This window comes from Anolis sagrei, chromosome Y, assembly GCF_037176765.1.
Source record: "Anolis sagrei isolate rAnoSag1 chromosome Y, rAnoSag1.mat, whole genome shotgun sequence".
Lineage (NCBI taxonomy): Eukaryota > Metazoa > Chordata > Lepidosauria > Squamata > Dactyloidae > Anolis > Anolis sagrei.
Window position 1 is genome coordinate 28,620,701 of NC_090035.1, and position 24,823 is coordinate 28,645,523.

The 24,823-nt window shown below is 43.5% G+C and overlaps 1 pseudogene; it reads left to right on the forward strand.

Annotated features, from left to right (window-relative positions):
- Positions 1-19,078: 19,078 nt before the first annotated feature.
- Positions 19,079-21,658, forward strand: LOC137095352 (triokinase/FMN cyclase pseudogene; annotated as a pseudogene).
- The last annotated feature ends 3,165 nt before the right edge of the window (positions 21,659-24,823 follow it).

A 24,823-nucleotide genomic window follows, 5' to 3' on the forward strand; every position in this document is an offset into this window, starting at 1 on the left:
TTTCCGCATGTCTGGGGCAAGTTTTATAGTTGTTTTTTGTTTAATTAGTGAAAAAGAATTATAATATCACACCAACAGTCAACAACAGAGGGAGAGGGAAGCTTCAGAAGTTTTTTTAGCGTATTGCGCGATCACGGCCGCCATTAATGAATTGATTTGTTATTGTTTCGTTATTGTTTTGTAATTTTTTACCATTTATGAAATTTCGTAAATATCGAACTTTTTTAAGGAAAATTTCGGAATTCTTTTAAATATCGAAATGCAAAATAACCCAAAAAAACCAAATCGATTTTAGAAACAAATTTTTCCGTTGTTACCCAGGCCTAGTCAGAAGCACAAAGACCTGGTTGTAAGGAGAAGACACATCTCTCAGTGCTTTTTTCATTTCTTTTTGGAAGACTGACATTCCCGATCCGTTCATAAACTAAGCAACAAGCACACCCTCTTGGATGGATGCCTCTGGGTTGCTTCATACAAACCAGCATGTTTCCCTCATTCTGCAGCTTTGGAAGAATAAAACAGTCAAGGAAAGTATAGCTGTCAGATATCTGAACTGGAGACTTAGACCTCCAACTGAATGGAAAACCCAGTGTCCTTCGTATTTCCTTTGAAAAACCAAAGTACTTTTTTCTGGCTGTAGGTTAAGTACCTCGGTTTTTAGTAGTTCTGCATAGCTATCTATGGATGCATCACTGCCTCAGTTGGGGAGACTCTCAATGCTGTCAAGGATTCTTTGACTGACTTGATATTTGGGACATAAGTAAAATGGATGTTCCAGACAACCTGTCTTGGGTTTAAAACATGGGGAAAGAGGAAATAATATTCCTTCAGCATTGGTTTTCATGTAGTTAGCATTGGTTTTCATGGTAGGAATCGGATGTGAGCACAACATTTTGGCAACTAAAAGTGAAAATGCTGTCCTTGTCAGTCCACATTTCCAAAGGGATGTTCTGTTTCCAAGCTGGAAGCTTTTAACAACAGCAGTCTGTTAAGATCTGGATACCAATTTCTTAACTCAGATGAGGAATATTCAAAACAGTGGAATTGTGGCAGTTGAAGTCCAAAACACCAAGAGGGCTGAAGTTGTCTTGTGCCTGTTCTTGACTCTTCTCTAGCCCTTCTTTCCAACACTCCCAGTCAGTTCATACCTTCTCCATAGTATTAGCTTCTGTCTGGTTTTCTTCTTTAATCCTTCAAACTTCGAATCTCTATCTTCAACAGCTCAACACTCTGACAACAATAACACTAATAAAGAGGCTTGTGTTTTTTTATTACTCTTTCAGCTACCCCAGCCTGGCTGGCCAGGTTATTAAATCGTTAATACTTGCTGCTGGGGTCATCCTGATCCTTATAATTACTTATTGACACTTTAGAAATAATGGAATATTGCAAAACTTTGACAATACATATTATTATTATTATTATTATTATTATTATTATTATTATTATTATTAATTGTATCAGGGGTGAACAAAGGGTACAGTTGTAATGCATTAAAAAACACAAAGTTTAGAAACTTGGCATTATATTAAATGTCCTTTGACTAGTAGCTGGCCACTTCGAGTGCCCCTAGTGTTGCTATAAGAAGGTCCTCCATTGTTCATGTGGTAGTCTGTGGTTTGCTCTTCTCCACACTCACATGTTGTGGTTTCTACTTTGTAGCCCATTTCTTAAGGTTGGCTCTGTATCTTGTGGTGCCAGAGCACAGTCTGTTTAGTGCCTTCCAAGTTGCCCAGTCTTCTGGATGCCCAGAGGGGAGTCTCTAATTTGGCTGCCATGAGTCCCTCTAACTACCCTGAGTCCCGCTTAGGAGGTTGAGAATAGGACAGGATATAAATGCTCTAAATTAAAAAAAAATGACTAAATATCAGGTTCTGGGTTTTAGCAAGCCACTTTTGGACTATGTATTGTCGAAGGCTTTCATGGCCGCAATCACTGGGTTGTTGTAGGTTTTTCCGGGCTATATGGCCATGTTCTGGAGGCAATTTTTCTCCTGATGTTTCGCCTGCATCTATGGCAAGCATCCTCAGAGGTAGTGAGTTCTGTTGGAAGTAGGAAAAATGGGTTTATATATCTGTGGAATGACCAGGTTGAGACAAAGGACTTTTGTCTGCTGGGGCTAGCTGTGAATGTTTCAGCTGATCACCTTGATTAGCATTCAATGGCTTGGAAGTGCCTGGGGGGAATCTTTTGTTGAGAGTGATTTTATGTGCCTGTTTGTTTCCCTTCTGTTGTTTTGCTGTTGTAATTTTTGAGTTTTTTAATACTGGTAGCCAGATTTTGTTCATTTTCATGGTTTCTTCCTTTCTGTTGAAATTGTCCACATGCTTGTGGATTTCAATGGTTTCTCTGTGTAGTCTGACATGGTGGTTGTGAGAGTGGTCCAGCACTTCTGTGTTCTCAAATAATATGCTGTGTCCAGGTTGGTTCATCAGGTGCTCTGCTATGGCTGATTTCTCTGGTTGGAGTAGTTTGCAGTGCCTTTCATGTTCCTTGACGCGTGTCTGGGCGCTGCGTTTGGTGGTCCCTATGTAGACTTGTCCACAGCTGCATGGTACACGGTAGACTCCTGCAGAGGTGAGAGGATCCCTCTTGTCCTTTGCTGAACGTAGCATTTGTTGGATTTTCTTGGTGGGTCTGTAAGTGTATGTTGTGTTTCCTCATCAGTTTCCCTATGCGGTCAGTGGTTCCCTTGATGTATGGCAAGAACACTTTTCCTCTGGGTGGATTTTCATCTTTACTCTCGTGGCTTGTTTTTGGTCTTGCAGCTCTTCTGATGTCTGAGGTGGAGTATCCATTGGCCTGTAGAGCCCAGTTCAGGTAGTTCAGTTCATCTTGGAGAAGGTGGGGTTCGCAGATTCTTTTTGCACGGTCTGCCAAGGCTTTAATGGTGCTTCTTTTTTGACTTGGGTGATGGTTGGAGTTTTTATGTAGATATCTATCCGTGTGTGTGGGTTTTCTGTAAACGGTGTGACCCAATTGTTGATCTGGTTTGCGGATGACTAGGACATCTAGAAAAGGCAGTCTTCCTTCATTTTCTTTTTCCATTGTGAATTGGATGTTTGGGTGGATGCTGTTAAGATGTTCCAGGAACCTGTTGAGTTCTTCTTCTCCGTGGCTCCAAATAGTGAAGGTGTCATCCACATATCTGAACCATATCGTGGGCTTTTTGGTTGCTGTTTCCAGGGCTTGTTTTTCAAAGCGTTCCATGTAGAAGTTAGCTATGACCGGGCTGAGAGGGCTCCCCATAGCTACTCCATCTTTCTGTTCATAGAACTCATTGTCCCACTGTAAGGAACTGGTGGTGAGGCAATGGTGAAACAGAGCTGTGATGTCTTCTGGGAACCTCTGGTTGATGAGCGCCATGGTGTCTGCTACCGGGACCATGGTAAATAGAGATACCACATCGAAGCTGATCAGTTTGTTGTTGGTATTTAGCTTGAGATTGCTGATTTTTTCAATGAAGTGGGCTGAGTCCTTGATGTAGTGTGTAGTGAGCCCAATATGGCTTTGTAAGTGTGCAGCAAGAAATTTTGCTAAGTCATATGTGGGGGATCCAATGGCACTCACGACGGGTCTGAGCAAAGTGGAGTCCTTATGGATTTTTGGGAGTCCATAAAGCCTAGGTGGAAGGGCTTCCAATTTACATAGCTGTTGTCATATGTCGAAGTTGATTGAGGAGTTCTTAATCAGAGTGTTGGTTTTTCTGGTTATTTTGGAAGTTGGGTCTTGTTTAAGTTTTTTGTATATCGTAGGATCCAGGAGTTTTCTGACCTTCTCCTTGTATTGTTCTGTATGCATGATTACTGTGGCATTCCCCTTGTCTGCTGGGAGAATGAGGATGTCAGGATCTGAGTTGAGGTCTCTGATGGCTTGTCTTTCCTTCCTTGTAGTTTTACTGGAGGGAAGTTTTGCGTTTTTCAGGATCCTTGCTGTTTCCCCTCTTACTTCTTCTGCTTCTTCCTCGGGGAGGCGATAAATTGCTGATTCGACATTGGCAATGATGTTTTCTACTGGGATCCTGGTGGCAGCAAAATTTCATCCTTTCGCTAGTATGGATATTTGGTCTTCAGAGAGTTGTCTGTCTGTCAGGTTGATGATGGTCCGTGATGTATCCAGTTCTGGTTTCGGCTATTGCTTTTGGTGTTTCTGGAATTTTTCTTTTTGTCTGTTGGTGTGGACAGCCATGTTTTTCTCCATTTTCCTGTAAGTGAGGTTGTCTATTTTGTCCCAGTCCTGGAAATTCATCTTCTGGCTGATGTTGATATGGAGGTACAGCAGTTCCTTGTCTGTGTTTGCAAGTTCTTTGTGGATGGTGTGAATTCTCTCTCGTAAGAGGTTGCGTTCCAGGCGGTCATAGATCCGATGAGCCTGTGGTGTTTTGAAAGTCCTTTTGGCTGCGAGAAATTGTGGGATGGTATCTGTGTCTCTGCAGTGTAGAAGGAAAGTCAGGGAGCACAGTAGATGTGCTTTCCTGGTCCTTAGTTTTTCCAATTTCCGTGTGTCTTAGAACAGTTTCTCCCCGTAGACATGTTCAATGTATTGTCGAAGGCTTTCATGGCCAGAATCACTGGTTGTTGTAGTTTTTTCCGGGCTATATGGCCATGTTCTGGAGGCAATTTTTCTCCTGACGTTTCGCCTGCATCTATGGCAAGCATCCTCAGAGGTAGTGAGGTCTGTTGGAACTAGGAAAAATGGGTTTATATATCTGTGGAATGACCAGGGTGAGACAAAGGACTTTTGTCTGCTGGGGCTAACTGTGAATGTTTCAGCTGATCACCTTGATTAGCATTCAATGGCTTGGAAGTGCCGGGGGGAATCTTTTGGTGAGAGTGATTTTATGTGCCTGTTAGTTTCCCCTCTGTTGTTTTGCTGTTGTAATGTTTGAGTTTTTTAATACTGGTAGCCAGATTTTGTTCATTTTCATGGTTTCTTCCTTTCTGTTGAAATTGTCCACATGCTTGTGGATTTCACTGGCTTTTGGACTTTGGACTTTTGGACTCTCGCTTAGAATCATAGAATCAAAGAGTTGGAAGAGACCTCATGGGCCATCCAGTCCAACCCCCTGCCAAGAAGCAGGAATATTGCATTTTCAAATCACCCCTGACAGATGGCCATCCAGCCTCTGTTTAAAAGCTTCCAAAGAAGGAGCCTCCACCACACTTCGAGGCAGAGAGTTCCACTGCTGAATGGCTCTCACAGTCAGGAAGTTCTTCCTCATGTTCAGATGGAATCTCCTTTCTTGTAGTTTGAAGCCATTGTTTCGCGTCCTAGTCTCCAGGGAAGCAGAAAACAAGCTTGCTCCCTCTTCCCTGTGGTTTCCTCTCACGTATTTATGCATGGCTATCATGTCTCCTCTCAGCTTTCTCTTCTTCAGGCTAAACATGCCCAGCTCCTTAAACCGCTCCTCATAGGGCTTGTTCTCCAGACCCTTGATCATTGATCATTGCTGAGGTGTTTCTCCATTAGGGAGAAAAGCGGAATATAAATAAAGATTATGATTATTAATATAATAATATAATAATTAATATAAATAATAATAATAATAATCATAATCTTTATTTATATCCTGCTTTTCTCCCTAACGGGACCCAAAGTGGCTCACAATATAATGCAATACAAATCAAAGTGCATTTAACATAAGATACAAGACAAAAATTACGCAAAGCATAATAATGTCCATATATTAATAAGATATAAATAAATAAATATTAAGCATTAAAAACATTTAAAACCAATTACAATTATTGTGGAGACTCATCAATTGAATAGTATATTTTGCTAAGCTGTATGCAAATTGCCATTAGCAATGGAATTCATTTGTTAAAACCTTGCTTGAACTGGTAGGTCTTCAACTGGTTCTTGAAAGATAACAAGGAAAGGGCAGTTTGAATTTCAGTATAATTATATATTGAGATTAAATGTTTTGTCTCAATGGGGAGATTAAATAGTATGTGTATATATAATAGCTGCAAATAACAAAAATAATAGGTGATATGCAACATACCTATACATACATATATATACACAAACACACACAGCATTTAATATATATAAAACAGCTGCAATAGAATAATATATATATATATATATATATATATATATATATATATATATACACACACACACACACAATAAGGGGAGATATGCCCAGTTAAATGCGCAATTCCAGAAGTTAGCCAGAAGAGATAAGGAACTATTTTTAAATAAGCAATGCATGGAAGTGGAAGAAGACAACAGAATAGGAAAGACAAGAGACCTCTTCCAGAAAATTAGAAACATTGGAGGTAAATTTCAGGCAAAAATTGGTATGATAAGAAACAAAGATGGCAGGGACCTAACAGAAGCTGAAGAGATCAAGAGAAGGTGGCGAGACTATACAGAAGATCTGTATAGGAAGGATAATAATATTGAGGATAGTTTTGACGGTGTGGTGAATGAATTAGAACCAGACATCCTGAGGAGTGAGGTTGAATGGGCCTTAAGAAGCATTGCTAACAACAAGGCAGCAGGGGAAGACGGGATCCCAGCTGAACTGTTTAAAATCTTAAAAGATGATGCTGTCAAGGTGATCCATGCCATATGCCAGCAAATATGGAAAACACAAGAATGGCCATCAGACTGGAAAAAATCAACTTATATCCCCATATCAAAAAAGGGAAATGCGAAAGACTGCTCAAACTTCCGTACAGTGGCCCTTATTTCTCATGCCAGTAAGGTAATGCTCAAGATCCTGCAAGGAAGACTCCAGCAATACATGGAGCAAGAGTTGCCAGATGTTCAAGCTGAGTTTAGAAAAGGCAGAGGAACGAGAGACCAGATTGCCAATATCCGCTGGATAATGGAGAAAGGCAGGGAGTTTCAGAAAAACATCTACTTCTGCTTCATTGACTATTCTAAATCCTTTGACTGTGTGGATCATAATACATTGTGGCAAGTTCTTAGTGGGATGGGCATCCCAAGCCACCTGGTCTCTCTTCTGGGGAACCTGTACAAGGACCAAGTAGCAACAGTAAGAACTGACCACGGAACAACAGACTGGTTCAAGATTGGGAAAGGCGTACGGCAAGGCTGCATACTATCACCCAACCTATTTAACATGTATGTAGAACACATCATGCGATGTGCGGGGCTGGATGAATGCAAAGCTGGGGTAAAAATTGCTGGAAGAAACGTTAACAACCTCAGATATGCAGATGACACCACTCTGATGGCCAAAAGCGAGGAGGAGCTGAGGAGCCTTCTAATCAAGGTGAAAGAAGAAAGCGCAAAAGCCGGGTTGCAGCTAAAAGTAAAAAAAAAAACAAGATTATGGCAACAAGAATGATTGACAACTGGAAAATAGAGGGAGAAACCGTACAGGCCGTGACAGACTTTGTATTTCTAGGTGCAAAGATTACTGCAGATGCAGACTGTAGCCAGGAAATCAGAAGACGCTTACTTCTTGGGAGGAGAGCAATGTCCAGTCTCGATAAAATAGTAAAGAGTAGAGACATCAGACTGGCAACAAAGATCTGCCTAGTCAAAGCCATAGTCTTCCCTGTAGTAACCTACGGATGTGAGAGCTGGACCTTAGGGAAGGCTGAGCGAAGGAAGATCGATGCTTTTGAGCTGTGGTGTTGGAGGAAAGTTCTGAGAGTGCCTTGGACTGCAAGAAGATCCAACCAGTCCATCCTCCAGGAAATAAAGCCCAACTGCTCACTGGAGGGAAAGATACTAGAGACAAAGTTGAAGTACTTTGGCCACATCATGAGGAGACAGGAAAGCCTAGAGAAGACAATTATGCTGGGGAAAGTGGAAGGCAAAAGGAAGAGGGGCCGACCAAGGGCAAAATGGATGGATGGCATCCTTGAAGTGACTGGACTGACCTTGAAGGAGCTGGGGGTGGTGACGGCCGACAGGGAGCTCTGGCGTGGGCTGGTCCATGAGGTCACGAAGAGTCGGAGACGACTGAACGAATGAACAACACACACAATTAGCATTTAATATAAATAACAACTGCAATAGAATAATCGTAATAGTAATAGACTCCTACAATAAAGGACCCCTGCCCATCCCAGCTGATTTGCAACCTGCTCTGCTGGAGGGGGCGTGTCTTGCGTCGGTGGGCGGGGCTTCACGTCGTGGGCCGCTTCTTCTTCCCCAGGAAGGGGGTGTGTCCTGGCGTCGTGGTAGGCGTGCCGGGGGCCCTCTGATTGGCTAAAGCGCGCCGGCAGGCCTTAGAGGGGCGCGAGGGTCCCTTTCTTTTCCTTCCCGAACAGAGGCACCGGCGGCGGGTGGAGAGAAAGCTGGGCTGCTCTTGGATTTCAGGAGAAACGGAGGAGGATGGCGGAGGAAAAGGTGAGTCAGGAGGAGGGAAGAAAGAAAGGTAGGCAGGGGATTGCAGGGAGAAATTCCCCTTCTACAGCTCAGAGAATGATATATTCCTAAGACCATATTATATATATATGGTATCCATATATATATAGAAAGAGAGAGAGAATGTCCCCAAACTCTCCAAACGTAGGGAAAATGGACAAACTCATACATTTTGCTTTATTTTATTTCAATTGCTTTCATATTAATATATTTTTAATATTTTTTATTATTTTTAATATTTATAAATCCTCTTTTTATTGTTTTAATATTGACATATTTCACATTTATATAATGCATTTTAATTTTTTCTCCAAAGTCACCATGCATACAGGGAAAAAATTGCAAACTCATATTTTGTATTTTTCCCTTATTTCTATTTTTTACATTTGCACCATCTATTATTATTATTATTATTATTATTATTATTATTATTATCATTATCATTATCATTATCACTATTATTATAAAGGGGTCGTTAAACTGCTGCCACCAATTGTAACGATGACCGTTTTAATGCCACCGAATGCCACCAATTGTGAAGGTGTGCGTGATAAAGCACCCACTGTCACCTAATCTATGAGGGAAGCCGGGCAACGATCAATATCAGCCTAGGAACTATTTTATAAAGGGACTGTTTCTGGCTGACTTTAGTATTGCAGGCTGTTCAACTTAGAAGAAACTGTATCAGGCAAGACTTGAGGAGAACAATAACAAGTTTATTTTAACAGCAGTATAATAAGTTTAACTGTTTCTTCAAAAGAGGTACAAATCTTGATGATTACAATAGTGATGTTTCATGAGTAATCTCAGGCACAGTCTTCAAGAAGTTTCTTTAAGCAGATGTAATCCTTCTGGACAACTGCCCTAATATAACAACTAAGCTAAAAGGCTTATTTTCACAGAATTCCCTATAGCACACTGGCTACAGACACATTCCCTGAATCTCCCAGTGTTCTCTCAGTCGCTCTCCGGCCACTGACTGACTTTTTAAAACACACCTGCCTCATGAAGAGGCAGTTGGCTCCGCCCCTGTTGCTATGGCAACTCAGCTAACACCAAGCCACCCTCTCCCACAAAACATAATCTCCCATACTTACCATCCCTAAACCACTGTCCAAACTACACATAACCAAAGAAATAAAACTTACACATCGTCACACCTCCCAGCCCATAGGGATTATTTTTGACTTTTCTACCAACTGGAATGGTCAAAAATAATTTGGATAATACCAACATCATATAACTATATACAAACCATATTTTGATCAGTTATCTAATAACACTGGTTAAGGCATCCTGGAAAGTGAGTCCGCAACAACATTGGTTCTACCTTTTACATTCTCTATATCAAAGGTATAATCTTGCAATGATAAACTCCACCGTAAAAGTTTGTTGTTGGTGCTTTTGGTGTTATCCAGCCATTTTAATGGGGCATGATCCGTTTGAAGGGTAAACCTTCTTCCCCATAAATAGGGCCGCAATTTCTTTATGGACCATATTATAGCTAGACATTCCTTCTCAATAGTAGACAAACTACATTCTCTGGGCAATAGCTTTTTACTTAAAAATAGAATAGGATGACTCTCTCCTTCTTGATCTAATTGGCTTAATACCGCCCCCAACCCAGTTTTGGATGCATCACATGTTAAAGTAAAGGGTTTATCAAAGTCTGGGGCTCTTAATACGGATCGTGAGGTTATGGCCTGTTTTATCTGGTCCATTGACCTTTGACATTCTGCAGTCCAAAGTACTTGATTAGGGCAACTCTTTCGTGTAAGATTAGTCAAAGGCACCGCTAAAGTACTAAAGGATGGGATAAATTTCCGATAATATCCTGCCAACCCAAGAAATGATCTTACTTGTTTCTTTGTCTTGGGTATTGGCCACTGATGTATGGCTTCAACCTTGGTAGGTTCTGGCCCAATGATACCACAACCCACAATATGTCCTAAGTATTTGGTGGTGCGGTTACCCATGTGGCACTTAGGGGCTTTGATTGTTAAACCTGCCTCCTGTAACCGATGCAATACTTGCTCAACGTGTTTTAAATGGCCTTCCCCTGTGGTACTAAAGATTCCAATATCGTCCATATATGCAACGCAAAAGTCTCCCATTCCCCTAAGTACACTATCCACTAACCGTTGGAATGTGGCTGGACTATTCCTTAAACCAAAGGGTAAAGTGGTGAACTCATATAACCCTTCATGAGTTCTAAAGGCAGTCTTCTCTTGGTCTTGGGGAGCCATAGGTACTTGCCAAAATCCTTTTGTTAAGTCTAGGCTACTAATATAATTGGCTCTCTCTATCCTCTCCAATAAGTCATCTAACCGGGGCATTGGATAGTTATCAGGTTGTGTGACCTTGTTTAGGAGCCTATAATCCACACAGAACCGTATGGTGTTGTCTGGTTTTTGGACTAGTACAATAGGTGATACCCATGGGCTATTAGATGGAACGATAACACCCATTTCTAGTATTTCTTTTCTCTCCCTTTCAATATATTTGGTTAGCTTCCCCGTGACTCTATATGGAGATGAAGCTATAGGGGGGGAGTCACCGGTAAGGATTCGATGGTGAACTCCTGTTACCCTTCCTGGAAGATCTGAGAACAATTGATTATACTTCTTAAGTAACTTTTTAATCTGGGTTCGTTGTTCCTGGGATAATTCTTCATCAATTTTTACCTGGTCAATATTACCATAAGCTTTCCTATTTCCTTCCCAGAAAGAAAATGTCCCTGTCTCTTCAACAGTTATAACCATATATACATTAGCAATCTTATTTACATAGGGTTTCAACATATTAACATGCACCAGTCTTTCACTAGCAGTCTGTTCATCAAAGATCAAGTAGTTGACACTACTGTGTTTCTTGATCACCTTCCATGGACCGGTCCAGTCTAATTGAAGTTTATTGGACTTTGCCAGAGTGAGATAAAGGACTTCATCTCCTATGTTGAAATTTCTGCATCGTGATGACAGATCATATCTTGACTTCTGTTTCTGCTGGGCTGCTGCAATATTGCCTTTGGCGATGTTCCTTGCCCTCTCCAACGTGGACTGAAGATCCTGGAGGTATCTGGTTACTGGAACAGGCTCCCGCTCCAGATACGCCTCCCAAAACTCTTTCACCAGATCCAGTGGGCCTCATACACGCCTGCCATATAGTAGCTCAAACGGACTGTATCCAGTGCTTTCTTGGGGGATCTCTCTATAGGCAAAAAGAAGTTGGTGTAATTTTACATCCCAGTCATTTGGATGTTGTTGACTGTATGCCTTAATCATTCTCACCAAGGTCTTGTTAAAATTTTCTACAAGCCCATTGGTTTGTGGATGGTATGCAGTGGATGTTAAATGTTTAATACCACATATCTCCAGTAACTTCTCCATTAGTCTCGAGGTGAATTGAGTCCCCAAATCAGATATTAATTCCTTCGGATACCCTGTCCTTCCCCATATGGCCAGTAGAGCATTTGCCACTGTGGTAGTTTCTATATTAGACAATGCCACAGCTTCCGGGTAACGAGTGGCATAGTCCATCATCGTTAAGACATATTTGCTGCCTCTCCGACTTGGCTTTGGCAGAGGGCCCACAATGTCAATACCAACTCTAAAGAAAGGTTCGCCGATAATTGGCATGGGGATCAATTGAGCTTTTGTTTTGTCTTGGCCGGAACTGATCCTCTGGCAAGTGTCACAAGATTGACAAAAGTCCTTAATTTGTTGGTACATGCCGGGCCAAAGGAAGTTTTTTGCAATGCGCTGGGTAGTGCGCCTAATTCCCATGTGACCTCCTTGTGGGCTGGCATGTGCCATCTGCATGAGGTGCCCACGATACTTCTGAGGTACCACAATTTGGGTGTAAGAAACAGCTGGAGACTTGTGGAAACTTCCCTGTATAGAACATTTTTAATTACAAATCGGTTTGGTTTCTCTGGGGTTAACTCTGTCCTTTCGGTTTGAGTTGTATCAAACAAGGTCTGGAGTGTGTCATCAGCCTTTTGTTCTTTAGAAAAAAAAATTTCTCCTTTCGTCCCTTGAACTAACTCAGTTATAATAGAGCTTGCTTTAGGTTTCTGCCCCAGAGGTTGACAGATGGGTAAACATGAAGTGTTTTGTTCTCCAGTCTGTTCCACAGTCAGGTCTTTTCCCTCTTTAGATATCTCTGATATTTTTTTAATCCTTCTGGCCAGGTCATTTCCAATCAAGCATGAGTAAGGGATCTCTGAACTTATGGCAAAATCCCACATGCCTGTCCAATTGCCATATTTTATAGGCAAAGAGACCACGTTTGAAGTAATCGCTGGTTCTAAACCTTTTTAATTAATCTGAGAAGTAGGATTTTGATACTTCTCAGGTACCATCTTTGGATGAATTACACAAACTTCGGAACCCGTGTCTCTCCATCCATGTAACAGGTTTCCATCTATTTTGATGGGTTCCAAATAGTCATTTGGGACTGTGTTTAGTACCACAAACAAACACTGTTTTTCAATCTGTTCCCCCTTTTGAACCAGCTCAGTGCAATCCTTCTTAGCACTGGGTTCCATTTCTTTTCCAGGGGTATTTCTTTCTCTAATGAAGAAGGTGGACTTCTCTTTTTTCAGGAGATTACATTGGAACTTGTAAAATGTCCTAATTTTCCACAATGAAAACAAGCCTTATTTCCCTCAGCACTGTTAGGCTGCATGGCGCCTGCCATCCTCCAGGCGGTGTTTTCTACTGAAAAGCCTCTCCCTGGCTGACTGTGAGGGGATTTTTTTAATGGCGGTTGGGATTGTCTTGTTTCCTTTTTGACTCCTTCTTCTTTAAATCCTTCCTTTAAAGTAATCAACTGGTCCACCATGATAGCTGCTTGTGTTGAAGTTTCAGGGTTTCTATCCTGTATAATCCATTTATAATCAAGGGGGACCTGTTGATAAAACTGCTCCTTTTGAATTAAGTTTTTGAGCTGCTGGAAGTCATTTACCTCAGCACCTTTGATCCAGCTCTCAAAGTATTGTGCCTGCTTGGAAGCTAATTGAGAATAACTCTCATATTTTTCTTTTTTGATCGTCCTGAACTTCATCCTATAAAATTCAGGTGTCAGCTACAATTTCTGTTGGACTTCTCATTTAAACTTAGAGTAATCTCTATGTTCTGTCTCTGCCATGTCACTGTAAATCTCCAGGAGTTTACCACAAATCTGTGGCCTTAAATATGCCATCCATTTTTCCTCAGCCACATTAAAGTCTTTACAACATTGTTCGAAGGAAATTAAGAACTTTTCGATATTGTCTTCTTTATAGTATCTTGGGAATTTTCTCAAAATATGATCCATAGGGATCTCCTCTGGTATCTCCTGTATATTTACTTGTGTCTGAGGGAGAGTTAACCGTTGTTTTTCAATTTCTAATTCCATTTTCCGTAATTCAGCCTGCCTAACTCTCTCCTCCGCTTGTCTGATTTTTTCCCTCTCCTCAAACTCCATTTGTGCCCTTTGGGCTTCCATTTCTGCCTGTCTCTTTTGGGCTTCCATTTCTGCCAGTCTTGCCCTGTCCTGTGCCTCAATTTCCAATTTCCTTAACTCTAGTTGATATTTGTACTGTAACTCAGATGTAGGAGTTTGGTCTGAGTCTGAGCTTCCCTCTTCTTGATAAGCCTCAACCTCCTTTGTTACTTTGCCTTGCTTTTTAGCCGCCATCTTTGGCTCCAACTTTTATCTCAGGATTTTTCCCTTTAGGCAACCTTAGGCACTAAATCAGATGTTACACGAATCCCATCACTTGCCACCAAATGTAAAGGGGTCGTTAAACTGCTGCCACCAATTGTAACGATGACCGTTTTAATGCCACCGAATGCCACCAATTGTGAAGGTGCGCGTGATAAAGCACCCACTGTCACCTAATCTATGAGGGAAGCCGGGCAACGATCAATATCAGTCTAGGAACTATTTTATAAAGGGACTGTTACTGGCTGACTTTAGTATTGCAGGCTGTTCAACTTAGAAGAAACTGTATCAGGCAAGACTTGAGGAGAACAGTAACAAGTTTATTTTAACAGCAGTATAATAAGTTTAACTGTTTCTTCAAAAGAGGTACAAATCTTGATGGTTACAATAATAATGTTTCATGAGTAATCTCAGGCACAGTCTTCAAGAAGTTTCTTTAAGCAGATGTAATCCTTCTGGACAACTGCCCTAATATAACAACTAAGCTATAGTGTGCTATAGGGAATTGCTATAGTGTGCTATTGGGAATTTTCGAGTGGGTGAAGGTGGTGGTTAATGCCTCCCTTCGGGAGGGCTAAATTCCAGCCAGCTTAAAGCAAGCTGTGATAAAACCGCTGTTGAAGAAACCATCACTGGACCCCACTCAATTCTTCAACTATCGGCCTGTTTCCAATCTCCCCGTTTTGGGCAAAGTCATGGAACGTGTGGTGGCCTCACAACTCCAGGCATTCTTGGTAGACATGGATTATCTGGATCCGGCACAGTCTGGCTTTAGGCCGGGGCATGGTACTGAGACAGCTTTGATCGCCTTAGTGGATGATCTGCGTCGGGAGCTCGACAGGGGGAGTGTGTCCCTGTTGGTGCTGCTCGACCTCTCAGCGGCCTTCGATACTGTCGACCACGGTATCCTTCTGGGACGCCTCGCGGGGATGGGTCTTGGAGGTACTGTTCTGCAGTGGCTCCGCTCATTCCTCGAGGGTCGGTCTCAGAAGGTGTTACTGGCAGACTCCTGTTCAACCCCACAACATTTGTCTTGTGGGGTTCCTCAGGGTTCAATACTGTCTCCCATGTTGTTTAACATCTACATGAAGCTGCTGGGCGAGATCATCCGGAGTTTCGGAGTGCGATGTCATCTGTACGCAGATGATGTTCAACTCTGTCACTCCTTTCCACCTGCTACTAAGGAGGCTGTCGAGGTCCTGAACCGGTGCTTGGCCGCTGTGACGGTCTGGATGGGGGCGAACAAATTGAAATTGAATCCAAACAAGACAGAGGTACTCCTGGTTAGTCGCAAGGTCGAACAGGGTATAGGGTTACAGCCTGTGTTAGACGGGGTCGCACACCCCCTGAAGACGCAGGTTCACAGTTTGGGTGTGATCCTGGACTCATCGCTGAGCCTGGAACCCCAGGTTTCGGCGGTGACCAGGGGAGCATTCGCACAGTTAAAACTTGTGTGCCAACTGCGACCGTACCTTGGGAAGTCTGACTTAGCCACGGTAGTCCACGCTCTGGTTACATCCCGCCTTGACTACTGCAATGCTCTCTACGTGGGGTTGCCTTTGAAGACAGCCCGGAAGCTCCAATTAGTCCAACGGGCGGCAGCCATGATACTAACAGGAGCGGGGCGCAGGGAGCACACAACTCCTCTGCTGCACCAGCTCCACTGGCTGCCGATATGCTACCGGGCTCAATTCAAAGTGCTGGCGTTGGCCTTTAAAGCCCTAAACGGTTCTGGCCCAACTTATCTATCCGAACGTATCTCAGCCTATCAGCCCACCAGGACCCTAAGATCATCTGGGGAGACCCTGCTCTCTATCCCGCCGGCTTCACAAGTGCGGCTGGCGGGAACGAGAGACAGGGCCTTTTCTATGGTGGCCCCTCGGCTTTGGAACACCCTCCCCATAGAGGTACGATCAGCCTCCTCGCTGATGGTGTTTCGGAAGAGATTGAAGACATGGATGTTTAAACAAGCATTCGGTTAATCCGTTGCAACAAATTTTGATGACTAAAGGATTGGTAATCATGGACGACGAATTTTGGATTGCGATTCCAGTTACGAGATGCATGGGATTATTATTGGTGGCCCAATAATTTGTATTGTATATGTGTTTTATGCTTTTAAACTGAATACTGTTTTTTAAGTGTTGTAAACCACAATGAGTCACTGAGATATTAGCGGTATACAAGCGTATAAATAATAAATAATATAGCACACTGGCTACAGACACATTCCCTGAATCTCCACCCTGAGACCCAGTGTTCTCTCAGTCGCTCTCCGGCCACTGACTGACTTTTTAAAACACACCTGCCTCATGAAGAGGCAGTTGGCTCTGCCCCTGTTGCTATGGCAACTCAGCTAACACCAAGCCACCCTCTCCCACAAAACATAATCCCCCATACTTATCATCCCTAAACCACTGTCCAAACTACACATAACCAAAGAAATAAAACTTACACATCATCACAATTATTATTATTATATAAGATCCTCTGGTGGCCCAATGGGTTAAACCCTTGTGCCGACAGGACTGAAGACTCACAGGTCGGAGGTTCGAATCTAGGGAGAGCACAGATGAGCTCCCTCTGTCAGCTCCAGCTCTGCATGCGGGGATATGAGAGAAGCCTCCCACAGGGATGGTTAAACATCAAAACATCCAGGTGTCCTCTGCAAATGGTCAATTCTCTCACACCAGAAGCGACTTGCAGTTTCTCAAGTCGCTCCTGATACAGGAAAATTTATTATTATTATCATTATTATTATTTGTTTGTTTGTTTCTGTTCTGCTTTTCTCTCGCATCGGGACTCAAAGCAGCAAACAACATATAAAAAGCAAAGGCATCACATACCATTTATTTATTTATTTATTATTTAAACTTATACACCGCCACTCCCCTGGGGCTCGGAGCGGCTTACAAGAATAGCTAAAATCTAACAAAGTTTAAAAGCAATTTAAAACAATTTAAAAACAACAGTATCAAACATTAAAAGCCTGTCGGAACAGGTATGTCTTACATGCCCTGCGGAAAGCTGGTAAGTCCCGCAGGGCATGAACTTCAGGTGGCAGAGCATTCCAGACTGATGGCGCCACTGCTGTGAAGGCTCTACGTCTGGTTGCCGTTAGACGCAAGGTCTTGACACTGGGGACTTCCAATAGATCTTGGTCCTCAGAACGGAGGGATCTCTGGGGTTGGTAGGGGGTGAGACGATCCCTCAGATACATTGGTCCCAGACCATGCAAGGACTTAAAGGTGAGTACCATCACTTTGAAAGTGATCCGGTGCTCAATTGGTAACCAATGCAGCTGTAGTAGGATTGGTGTTATGTGGCATCTCATCGGAATTCCCGCAAGAAGCCGAGCAGCTGCGTTTTGTACCAACTTGAGCTTCCGAATCACCGACAAAGGGAGGCCAATGTAGAGGGCGTTACAGTAGTCCAGTCTTGAGATGACCGTGGCCTGGATCACCGTAGCTAGGTCGTCCCTGGACAGGTAGGGGGCCAGCCGTCTAGCCTGCCGCAGGTGAAAGAAGGCGGTTCTGCTCACGGCGGAGACCTGGGCCTCCATTGTCAGCAGAGGGTCCAAAAGGACTCCCAGACTCTTTACCAACGATGACGGGCGTAACGCCTCGCCATCCAAGGTGGGCAGATGGATGTCCCCACTGCCTGGTCCACCCAGCCATAGGATCTCCGTCTTTGCTGGATTCACCCTCAACCTGCTGGCACGTAGCCATCCAGTAACGGCCTTGAGGCACTGATGGAAACAATCGGGTACAGAGTCCGGTCGGCCTTCCATCTTCAGCACCAGCTGAGTGTCATTGGCATACTGATAACACTCAAGCCCAAAACCTCGAACCAGCTGAGCAAGTGGTTGCATATAGATGTTAAACAACAGAGGGGAGAGAATGGCCCCCTGAGGAACTCCACAAGATAGAGGGGACCTCTCAGAGACCAGGCCTCCCCTCTCCACTCGCTGTCCACGGTTGTGAAGAAAGGAGGACAGCCAGTTTAAAGCTGTCCTCCTGATTCCAGAAACAGCAAGGCGGTGGGTCAAGAGATTGTGGTCGACTGTGTCAAATGCTGCTGTGATAATCAACAATCCTATAATAAACACATTTCCATCGAAAAAAACTATAAAACCCACATCAAATGCAATAAAAATCAAAACGAAAAAAATCCACAATTAAAACTTTCAAAAGGTTAAAAACCTCATCTAGTGATTAATTCACTTACGCCGTAGTCAGGTCTATTGCCAAAAGTCCAGATCGTTCAAGTATTGCACACAATCGGTCTAGCATTCATTCTCCTTTAGGGAAGGCCTGTTTCCACAGGAAAGTTTTTATTTTAAAGATATTTAAAATATTTTCATATTTGAAATGTTATATTCTATTTTAATGTTTTTAATATCGATATATTCTGTTTTAATAATTTTAATATTTATATTAGGTATTATATATTTTAATCATTTATATTTATATAATACATTTTAATATTTTATATGTATGTGTATGTATGTGTGTGTGTGTGTGTGTGTGTGTGTATGATGCCCCTGAAATTACCATAAGTAGAAGAAATTACTAAACTCATATTTTATTATTTACTAGCTTGGGTATCCAGTATTGCCCAGGTTATTTCAAAAAGTCATTTTTTTAATTATACAAAATGCATAAGGTTGTGGGTGACCTACAACTCACATCATGCCAGGTCAATTCTCTTAAATTCCATCAATAGTTAAAGTTTGTCATGTTGGGCAAGTTTGGTCTAAATGCATTATTGGTGGGGTTCAGTGTGATCTCTGGCTGCAGGATAAACTAAAACTCCCACTATGGTGAGTCAAACTCCTCCAGTATGTTGAGTTAGTTATGGGGGTTCTGTGTGCCAGTTTGGTCCAGGTCCATCATCGGTGCAGGTCACCTTTTCTCTAGTTATGAATAAACTACGATTCCGGGGGCGCGTGTTTCGTACTCCAGCCAAGCGGAGTTTGGAGTCCAGAGCGCGAGCCTCTCCCTCCCTCCCTCCCTCCCTCCCTCCCTCCCTCCGCCTCCTCGAAGGTGTCGCCTTCCGAAGAGCCGCCTGGCCTCCCTCTCTGTCCCCCGGCGCAGCTCCTCCTGACAACATGCAGGTCTCAAAAAAGCTAGTGAACACAATCCTGGGTTGTGCAGATGATTCATTGGCTGGGATAGTGGCATGCAACCCTCATCTTCAGATCCTGCAAGGACACAGAGTGGCATTGCGTGCTGACTTGGAAAACCTGCAGGGCAAAGTGGCATTGATTTCTGGAGGTGGATTGGGACATGAGCCTGCACATGCAGGATACATTGGAAAGGGAATGCTCAGTGGAGTAGTAGCTGGCCCAGTATTTACTTCTCCTGCAGTTGGTAGCATTTTAGCAGCAATTCAGGCTATGAAAGAAGCTGGAGCACTTGGGACATTGCTGATAGTGAAGAACTATACTGGGGACCGCCTGAACTTTGGGCTGGCATTGGAACAGGCACGGGCAGAAGGGGCTGATGTGGACATGGTGGTGGTTGGGGATGACTCTGCTTTCACCAAACAGAAGAAGGCTGGCAGGAGAGGACTATGTGGCACAGTGCTTATACAGAAGGTAGCTGGGGCTCTTGCTGAAGCAGGGGTTAGTCTGAAGGAAATCGTTCAAAAAGTTACTGCTGTCAAAAGCCAAATGGGCACCCTAGGTGTGAGTCTGTCCCCCTGCAGTGTCCCAGGATCAATGCCCACCTTCCAGCTTGCTGATGATGAGCTTGAACTCGGCTTGGGAATTCATGGTGAAGCTGGTGTGCGCAGGATGAAAATGACCTCAGCAGATCTAATTGTGAAGATAATGTTGAATCACATGACAAGTCATTCTAGTGACTCACATTTGCAGCTCAAGTCTGGTGCACCTGTAGTCTTGGCAGTAAATAATCTGGGTGGATTATCATATTTGGAGTTGGGAGTAGTGGCTGGATCTGCAGTACGGTATCTTGAAAAAAAGGGTGTTCATATTGCCCGGGCTTTTGTTGGCTCTTTTATGACTGCATTGGAGATGGCAGGTGTTTCCCTTACCCTTCTGCTTGTGGATGATGAGATCTTGAGTCTCCTTGATTCAGATACTACAGCTGTTGCCTGGTCACAACCTGCCAAAGTGTCCGTCTCAGGCCAGAAAAGAGAGAGGATAGCACCGAAGGAGGACCTTGAGGAAGAGGAGTCTTTTCCACCACAAGTGCCACCCTCCCCCTATGTGAGGCAAGTTCTAGAGAAGGTCTGTGACAGACTGCTGAGCCTACAGGAGCAGCTGAATGATCTGGATCGGGCTGCAGGTGATGGGGACTGTGGCAGCACACACGCACGGGCAGCCGGAGCAATCCAGGAATGGATGGAAGCAAAACCTCTGCCAGCTCAGCCCTCTAAGCTGCTCTCTTCCCTTGCAAAGCTATTGCTGGAGAAGATGGGGGGTTCTTCAGGCGTGCTCTATGGACTGTTTCTAACAGCAGCTGCTCAGCCCCTACGGCTTAGTGATGACTTGCCATACTGGTCATTAGCTATGGACGCAGGTATTAAGGCCATGATGAGGTATGGAGGAGCAGCACCTGGAGATAGGACCATGCTGGATTCACTTTGTGCTGCTGCTGTAGTACTCAGAGATCTAAAGAAACCAAAAGCAAATGCATTGCAGATCCTGGCCAAAGCTGTACAGGAGGCTGAAGTTGCTGCTGAATCTACAAAGAACATGGAAGCTGCTGCCGGCAGAGCCAGTTACATCAGTTCAGCCCGCCTAGAGCAGCCGGATCCTGGGGCCGTGGCAGCCGCCGCAATTCTTCGTGCAGTTTTGGAAGGGCTGCAGCGTAAACCATCCCAGTCCATGATTCAGAGCGTAGCCTAGAACTTGCTAAAATGCCATGCAGCTGTTCTCCTTCTCTTCTGCAGGGCTTTCTCCTTGAATCACAGTAGCTTCAAAATGATTCTGTGCTCCTGCTATTACTTACCCTACACATACCTGACTGAGAGCCCTCTGGTAGTTAATTGCTACTGGGGGTTGTTTCCATGAATCCATGTATAAGAAGAGGACTGGGCTTTATGTTCTTGTTTCAGGATCAATCATTTTTGTAGTGTTTGTGAATAAGAGGCCTGTTTTTTTTTCTTTTTGAAAGCTGGTTCTATATCTGTTCCTACACTGTGACCTGTAAGTGAACCTTCCTATTGAAAGGATCTGCTGAAGTTTTTGGCATAAACTAGATGTGGGAGTTACGTAAGCCACCAAAGGCTATTGATCTGCAGGTCCCAGCATTTCTCACCAGTGGCTATTGTGGCTAAGGTTGCTGGGAGTTGCAGTTCATAATCATCAGGAGGGCTGCACAATTCCCAACCTTGACTTAAAGCCCATTTGCTGGTGTTCTTGATCAGTACTACAGCACTTTTAAGCATTCTCATTTAACTATGCCAACTAAGATTTTAATATATACCCTTCTATGATTAGAGCAAGGTATCTTTATGAAACAAGTCGTAAATAACTATGATCAAGAATATCGGGGGGCAAAATTAGTAGACTTGGCCAGTTTAACTATCTACCTTATTAAAAATACATCAATAAACTACAACTCCCAGAAAAGAAGGTCAGTTCCCTCCAAACCCCTCCAGTAATCAAATTTTGGCATATGAGGTGTGTGTGTGCCAAGTTTGGTCCAGATCCATCAGTGTTTGGGTTCACAGTGCTGTCTGGATGTAGGTGAACTACAACTCCACCAAATCAAGGAGAATTTTCCCCAAAGACCTCCAATATTTTCTTTGCTGGTCATGGGAGCTCTATGTGCCAAGTTTGGTCCATTTCCATCTTTAGTGGAGTTCAGAGTGCTCATTGATGCAGGTGAGCTATAAATCCCAGTACCCACAATTCCAAAATGTCCAGGCAGATTCCCCTCAAAACCCACCAGTTGTTCATATTTGGATATATGAGGTATGCATGCCAAGTTTGGTCCTGATCCATCATTCTTTGGGTTTATAGTGTGCTCTAGATGTAGGTGAACTACAACTTCTATGCTGTGCAACATAGAAAAGAATAGGAAAGGGTTAAGGAAAAGGCAGTGGGTGGAGTCGCAAATTCCACAGCAATGGAGAGAGAAAGGAACACTGGGATGTCTGTGGTGTAGGAAACACATAAAATCTAGGATGGAATAGTCCCCGAATAAAAGCCTTCACTTGGGTGGTGGGCACTATGGTGTTTGTAGAGGACATTTGGCAGGGCCTTTGGACGTGTTCATGGTGGTCGCTATAACCTGCAATGTCATTGGAGTCTCCTCCTCTTTGGTGTCTCCTGAGTGGTGGGAGTTATAGATGCTTTCTGCTTACAATGTAAAATAACTCTAGATGTGGTGATGTGAGTGGGTACATTTTCTTCTACCTTTTTTCAAGGAGCATCCCAACCACACTGGTTATTTTGGGGAATCCAAATTTTATCTAAACACATTCAAATGGTGCAAAATGTTGAGTTTTGACTATTTAATCTATGGCTGAGCAGACTCTCACAGCAAAGTCTTTGTGTCTTGCTTTTTGACTGATTCCTCTTCTGCATCAAGAAAGAAAGAAGTATGTCATGGAGTGAACACTTCAAGCTTTTAGAAAGCCAAAAGGCAAAACAGAATTGGGCTCTATTAGAAGGCAATGGGTTGTGGAAACCCATTGCCAACCTTGATCGAGTCCCGCTCTCTCAGCCACAAAGACAACTCTTGCAAAGAAACAAGGAAACTTAATGACAGATTCACCTTGTTGGGGTCGTTGCAAATCAGAAACGAGGTCAAGGCAAGCAAACAACTTGTTTGCCCTATATTTGCAAATAGTGACAATCCAGAAATCTGGCATGAAGAAGCATTGTCTCCTATCTTCTGTGATTCCTTTCTTGTATTTGGCTTTTGGAGGTAGCCTTGATGGAAACCTACTCAACTATTTCCAATGGCAAAGCACTATTACGAGTTGGCTCGGCATCCAGATTTGCTGCTATTTCTTTATCCTGTAATCTGTTAATTAACATAATACGGGCCTATTTTTCCCCCTGAACATTTCTGCAGGAACAGAAGGCTTTTCTTGTCGAGAATAGTTCTGTTTCCAATTTTCTGTGCATTCTCTTGAGGCAATGCATTCATAGAATCATAGAATCATAAAATCAAAGAGTTGGAAGAGACCTCATGGGCCATCCAATCCAACCCCCTGCCAAGAAGCAGGAATATTACATTCAAATCACCCCTGACAGATGGCCATCCAGCCTCTGCTTAAAAGCCTCCAAAGGAGGAGCCTCCACCACACTCCGGGGCTCCCCTTTGTTCGGTTTCTGTGAAAGAGGTTATAGCCCTCGATGTCTACATTCCAGCGATAGGAGTCATCCCACCAGGTTTCAGTGATGCCTATATCATATTTGTGGTGTTGTGCTAAAAGTTGGAGTTCATCATGTTTATTTCCCATGCTCTGTGCATTAGTGTAAAGACATGTGAGCCCCTGAGATCTTCCACTGAGCTGTTTAATTGGGATTATTGTGCTTTCGGTACTTGGTCCTTTTTGTGTTTGTGCAGCCCTCCGTTTAGCCTTCTGGCAGTTCCCTGACATTGTGGGTAAAGTAGTGTTCGCAAGGCTGTTATCCCCCTCCCCCAGTGGGCCTAGTTTAAAGTGCGCCTAATGAGGTTTGCGAGTCTGTGAGCAAAAAGGTGTTTTCCTACTTGTGTGAGATGCACCCCATCCCTTGCCAGTAGGCCATCCTCCTGGAAAAGCAGGCCATGGTCAAGGAAGCCAAAGCGTTCCTCCTGACACCATTTTCTAAGCCAGTCATTGACCTGTACTATTTTTCTGGCCCTTGTAGGACCGTGTTTTATGATTGGGAGGAGGTATGAAAAGACAACCTGTACATTACATTGTTTTAGCTTTGTTCCTAGAGCTCGAAAATCATTTGTGATCTTTTGAACAGTATGCCTAGCAGTATCATTGGTTCCTACATGAATCAAAATGAGGGGAGGACGGTGATGGAGCTTGAGGAGCCTGGTGAGCCTCTGAGTGATGTGGTGTATTTTTGCCCCCGGTAGGCAGCATATTTCTCGAGCCATCCCATCCAGTCTGGAAATGACGCCTACTACCAAGACCTGTTTACTTTCAGGAATGGCAGGGCCCCTTTTGCGCATTGTAGTGTGTAGGTCCCCAGAAAAGTGATCCTGTTGGTGTGAATTGTATAGGTGTAAAGTGTTGTCCTCCTCCTCGACATCCCCAGTGCATTCATCAAGGACAATCCATTGAGATTCATCCAAGAGCCTAGCGTTCTCCTGTATGTGTTCCTGCTGCACTTGGTCTATGGTTGGGGATGGTACACCTGCATGATTGTGTAAGTGTGAATGTTGTGAAGTGTTGTCCCAAACAGGGCTATCCCCCTCACACTGGTCAAGGACGAGCCACTGAATCTAAGCCATTCTGGTCTTCCTCAATGTGTTGTGTTTCTTGGTCAAGTGATAGCTGTTTGAGAATTTGGAATCTATTGTGTAACTGCAACTGAGAAGAAGTATTCTGAGGAGGCTTCCGGGTCCTATGTCTCTTTCTAAGGGTGACATTCCTCCAAGCCTGAGGGTTGTCCACATCTGAGGTGATCTCCTCTTGAGCCTCCCCATAATGTTGATGTGATATGGGCTGCGTGTCTAGGACAGCATGCTGTGTGGTGTCTAAGAACGGCTCGAGTTCCTGAATGCCCTTAAGGGTCTTAATACGGTCCTCGAGTTGTCGGATCCTGTGTTCCATG